This window comes from Centruroides vittatus, unplaced genomic scaffold (genome assembly GCF_030686945.1).
Source record: "Centruroides vittatus isolate TY-2023 unplaced genomic scaffold, ASM3068694v2 contig_378, whole genome shotgun sequence".
Taxonomy (NCBI): domain Eukaryota; kingdom Metazoa; phylum Arthropoda; class Arachnida; order Scorpiones; family Buthidae; genus Centruroides; species Centruroides vittatus.
Genome location: NW_027122199.1, coordinates 135,223 through 141,252, shown reverse-complemented (window position 1 = coordinate 141,252; position 6,030 = coordinate 135,223). Strand labels below are relative to the sequence as shown.

The 6,030-nt window shown below is 37.4% G+C and overlaps 1 long non-coding RNA gene across 1 annotated transcript; it reads right to left on the bottom strand.

The window, feature by feature from the left end:
- Nucleotides 1-2,591: 2,591 nt before the first annotated feature.
- Nucleotides 2,592-3,477, bottom strand: LOC136975722 (uncharacterized). Its single transcript, XR_010880816.1, has 2 exons — nt 3,331-3,477; nt 2,592-2,717 (listed from the first exon to the last, which is right to left on the bottom strand). It is a non-coding gene; the product is annotated as an uncharacterized lncRNA (long non-coding RNA).
- Nucleotides 3,478-6,030: the final 2,553 nt, after the last annotated feature.

Sequence of the window (6,030 nt, the reverse complement as noted above, 5' to 3'; positions counted from 1 at the left end):
TAAATTTCGAGAAATATTATTGCTTTTTAAATTATTTAAATATATATCAGAAGAGTTTGGCGTTGCTCGGGTAAAAATAAACGATAGCGAAGAGAAAGATAATTAGATTATAGCCGTTTTTGTCGGGTGTAAGAATTAGGTTCACACTCTTCCGAGATAATTAGAGAATTTTTAAATGGGTCTAAAAATATCTTCGATTTCCCGCAAAAGACCGCATCTAAAATAGTACAGTAGAAGCCGAGTTCACCGCCCGGCCTCCCTATTGTGGACCCGGCCGAACCCATAATGGGCTTGCTAAAAGTGGCTCTCTTAGTGCTCACAGGGCGGAAAAAGTTAGAATTGAGGAATTCAGAACCGCCATGATAATGGCGGCGCGAAGTTTCTTTGGCTTCAGACGGTGGCACTAGTTTCTACGTTAAGATTTCAATTATATTTATTTTAATTCATTTATGTATATGTCACATTTAAGTATTTTAACTTTAAAAACTGCGTAATTAGTAAAACAATTGAACTGAAACAATGCTTCAGAAATTAATATAAAGTAACAATGAATCCCGTTTGTTAGAATTCCTTTATTGTGGAAAATCCATCTTCAGGTTTAACGTCCACTACAAGATTTTTTATTGCGTGTTCCTCGCTTTAAATATTAAAAGTTCGAAATAGGCGATGCCTTCAGAACTAAGAGGTAAGTGTAAATCCAATTTTTGATCATTGCAAGAGTTATTATTAATGTCAAATATTTTTATTTTCAGGTTTCAAGTCGTCCAAAAGGGAAGTATCTGTCCATAATTAGCGTGTTGCCAATTGATTATTTATAATTTCACTCTTATTTCAGGTACGGACTTTCAGGTAGTGCGTTGCTCGGATGATGCATCATTTCAATGTGTAATAAGGGGAAAGGCCTATCACGCCACAAGTGCTTGCAAAGAGAGTAACCACTTCATGCGGGAAGGTAAATACACCCAGTTCGCCGATTAGCGCTTTGTGCACCGTGCCCGCTTTAGTATGGTTGCCCTCCGGGGCACAGACGTTTCGGAAATCAACCTAAAAGAGCCAGAAGATGCAACTACATAAACGAAACTCTTGCCTATGTACTATGCCACTGCCACCCCAATATGGTAGCTATAACAAAAAGACACAACGATGTACTCCGTAGACTGGTAGCTGCAACTAATAGTGAAGGTGCCAGAGTGTATGTGAATCAGCAAGTTCCGGAATACCCAGGCAATTGCCGTCCCAACTTCACAATCATTAACGACGCAGCAAAGGAGGCCACGATCATCGTAGTTGCCACTCCATTCGAGAACTGGGAAGAGGCTTTCGCCTTGGCACGCAAGGAAAAGGTAACAAAATACAAAGACCTTATTGATTTTCTTAAAAGCAGGGCTACAACACATACATGGACGCCTTCCTAATCGGAGCGTTGGGTGGATACGACCCGGCAAACGAAGCGACACTAAGACGCCTCGCCATCCCCAAGAGCTATGGCACAACTATGAAAAAGTTGATAGTGAGCGATACGATAAGACATAGCAGAGAAATATACCTAAATCACCTCAACGGAAGCGGAAGTTCCGATCATCGTCACCTGCCTACTCAAGCTTCAACTACGCTCCCTGACGAAGTTCCCTTAACTCCATCCGCACCAATTCGTCCATGTATCCTCCCCCGTTCTGGCTGGCCAGGTGCCCGTGTAAACGCGCAGGCAATGTGCCCTAGTAACAGTCGTCAACTTCATTGTAATTACTAATCAGCAGGCTATGAGCCCTTGTAAACGCGACATTTCCTAACTTTTACTTTATTCTGACAGGCAATGAGCCCATGGAACGCGTACCTTGCACTGCTTTTCAAAATCCCTGGCTTTGCTGGGGCTTTCCTCTTGTAAATTTTTATGCATTTCTTAATAAAGGCTTTTTAAATAGTTTTAGACAAAGCTTCGCATACATTATCGACATTTGTATTGTGGAAATAGCGTGATTCCCGTAATGTGGATGCTGCCTAGACATTACGGTGTTTCTGGACAAACAAAAAACCCACGGAGAGGGTGAGACCTTGACGATGGTTTCGTGGCTTTGAATGGAATTTATTTTCTGTCATTAACTTCTCCCGGCAGAAGAAATTAAAATTATTTCTAAAATGTACTGTATTTTTTCACATTTATAGGGCCCAAACATTCATGGGGCACGTTCACACGATTCACTGATGGGCTCTTTGGGCCCATCAGTGATCGAGTAAAGAAAACAAGTGTATTTATTGGTGGCTTCACGCCGGGTCGACGGGACGGCCATATACGTTTTCTGGGTTTTCATAACTTTAATAAAATCTAAATAAGAGATCATTTCCCAGAATTTCTTTTTAGTTTATATTAACTTTATTATTAAGGACACGGCCACCTTCTTTAGGAGGAAGTTATTATTATTTGGGTTTTATTTTCTCCTGTAATTTATATTTATTTTGTTTCTATAACAAAATAAATATAAATTTTGTTATTATAAATTTAATGATCTGTCGGTTGGTTGGTATTGTGTTTTGAGTAAAAGTTAAAATTGCTTAAACTAATTTTAAAATAAAAAGATTAAAATCTTCAGAAATATAAGACAAACAGATTATTTATTCATCCATTACATTATCAAAAATTAACATTTTGATTAACATTAGCAATTAAAGGTTAAAGTGTACGTATTTTCCACATGTTAAGCTTGACGAATATTCGATCCCTAAAGACAATTGAAAAAAAATTAATTTTACAATTTACTCAATATATAGTAAAGATAAAGAATGAAGTGATTATAATGATTTAAAATTACATTGTAATCTACACCTTCTGATGTACACCAGTGTCAAAAATATGACCAAAAAAACACTGTTATTTTGGCCATATTTCTGACATCGGGGTGAGGAATGGTGAAATGACCTCTCGCTAATCATACACATCATTTCAGTGTATTTACATACACACAAATCATGATTGAATTCTACATTTTGTTGTGCTTACAGTTTTTTTTAAGCTCTGTCCAACCTGTGGGCATTATGAGTGCCTTTTCTAGCAAGCACATTGAGTTCGGCTAGGTAGATACACAATGGGACAGTCGGGTGGTAAGGGACGGGGTCGACATATATGGTCGATGGTCGGACCACCCCCCGAAAATTTCCCTCGAAAGCAGTTAATAGATGACCGGCATGGCTCTATTGATGACAGGAAAAGTATGATGTACAGGGGCAAGACACTACTAATTTGAGATGGAGAGCACATATTTTAAATTAAACAAAGTACAAATATAAAAAATCCACTATAAATAATTGCTCGTATAGTAATATAGATTTACTTACTGGCTTTAATCATAATGACGATTTTCAGAGTAAATTTTATTATTAGCTGGAATATAAATAAACACGATATAATCAAATTATTCTGTAAGAAAATAAAAATAGCTTACTGGTTCATTAAGTTAATGCTTGCTTACAGTGTATGCGTATTTGTTGTCACCCTCTTCGTTAGTACGTATAAAAATCAAGTGTTTTCTATAACTTGTTGCACGTTTATATAGATATGGAATACGTAAATGATTGTAAAACCAAATTTATCTTCACAGGTAGAAACAAAACTGCGTGTGTGATAACAAATTCTGGTCGATAAGTCTTCTGATATTGCAATTAATTTAGATTAACGATAAATCATTTGAAGTTATTTTATACACTATAACTTCGTGTTGCACACAGATGAAGAATGGAGTATAGAATAACTTCGCAATTAATTTCTATGCACTTTATGTATAAACAGCAATGCCACGATATTTGCTGACACAGATACATGTATATGAAATCAATTGTTAAGCGAGTTGCCATATTTAGAGTAAGTGTAATGCCAACGAGCAATTGTTTATTGTGACATCGTCGTGATGCCGTGCTGCAATTTTTAATCGTATCCTTCATTTATTCAATTTAAAATATATGCTTTCCACCTCAAATTCTTACCCTTATACGTCATACTTTTCTTGATAACAAGAGTCGTGCAGATCATCTATGTAACTCTATTCAGGGAACTTCCAGTTTAGACCGGACGTTCGTATAAAATTAATCGGGCCTTTTTCTCTAAAGTCTTCCGTATCTAGTCTCGACTTTTATCTAGCTAACACTGTTCTCGAGGTGAAGGAAGGGCGGATAGACAGTCGGACAGACCACAGTGAGAATTTATAGATGTTACAATTTTGAAATTGCAGCTTAACAATTGAGATTAATTGATTGATAGGTAGACAATAAAAGAATCAGATTATCGCTCTGAATACGTTCATAATTTTCTGGGGGGGAGTAAACCCGGACATCTGACAGTTGCCTCATTGTGTGCCTGATCGACCTCTTAATAGGTTTGTAGAAAGACCTCATTTATGCCTCCATCACACAATAATTTAAGACTAAAAAAATTCAGATTACGTTCTTGTAAATGCAATTCTGACTAGATTATATCATGCAGAAGTGTCAATAAACAGTTCGGAACTTAACTGAAACATACAATTATAGTGCCTGGTATTTAATATCGGTCAAAACTTCTCATTTTTAAAAATTCAGCAAAGAGTTGCTTAACTTTCCCGGCAAAATTTGGTTTCGCCATGTGTTATCATATTTTATTACAAAACCATTTTATATTTTTAACTATCAAAAAATGGCAAAAAGCTTAATTTTCAGGGTAGGGATGAGTTTTATAAAATATTGTAATTATTAATAACAAGTAAGATAGTCACTAAATTTGGCCCTACTGAAAATACACACGACTACTTATATCTTCCCACCCTCTGGATTTTTAACCACCAAAATTTAACAGCATCAATCTCCCTAATAAGCAAACCTCCCTGCGAAATTTCAGAAATTTTCGACAAAATGCACTGGAGTTATTAAGCTTCAAAGAGAGTGATTGAAACTGTGTCCCCGCACACACTAACATATGTACAGTACAGTACGTACAGCGTATGAATGAGTTGGTGCGGGTTGCAATGCCTGTTGTACCCTTCAAGAATAGCAGCTCTCATTAAACTATCCCTAATGTGATTGTACCTATTGCAGCAAAAAACTAAGTGAAGTGGTGTTTGGTCCTCTTGAATACCACAATGGCATTGTGGATTATCCCCAAGGTTAAATCTATGCAAGTATTGCTTAAAGTTGCCGTATCCTGTAAGTAGCTGAGTCAGGGTTTAACTAGGGTAAAAGTGGCGAAGAATAGCAGTAGTGTCAACCTTGGGGATGAAAATGTAGGTGAGCCTACCAGTGGTGTCACGGTCCAGCTGTTTTGCCAGAGAATGAACATTTGCTTCTGGACGTGATTGTTGATGTACGAGGTAGGAATATAACTGAAAGTACTAGTGATTGAAGACTTTGCAGCTTGTTTCACAGGACGGTCAGCGGTCTCGTTGCCGAGAACCGCCGCATGACCCGAGACCCATTGGAAATCTATTTTAATGTTGTTGTCTGAGAGTCTGAGAATGTGGTGTATGAGATAAACGAGTTTTACGCGGCTATCAGACTTCGCAATCCTGTGTAAAGCTACCCTACGTCAGAATAAATGCGATAGTGTAAATAGTGTCTTTTGTCCTTCCTATGCCTAATCTGAATTAATTAAGACGCATATAAATAGCTAAGGTTTCCGCCTGTGCTATTGAGCAGTGTGAACCTAGACAGAAGCATGCGTTGTGAAGCTCGCGGCCTATGTCGGAGTAAACTATAAAAGCGGTACCCACATCGTCACCCATCTTGGAACCACATGTACAGTACGTACAGAAGAAACCCGATTTTTTTTGCATTTGAAGGTCTTGAGTCCAAAAATGTAAAAATCTTGGTGGGGGTCAGTTTTTAATCGATCGTCATTCTTTCCCTCTAATATACACCATCCAGGAAAGTAAAAATCAAACTACAACACCCAATTCCTCAACTATAGCAATGCGAAAATAAGCTGTGTAAACTACAAATTCCAAACTTTTGATTTCGTGACAGGTATTTTTGTTTCCGTTTGTGAAGATAAATTCGGTTTTACAATCATTT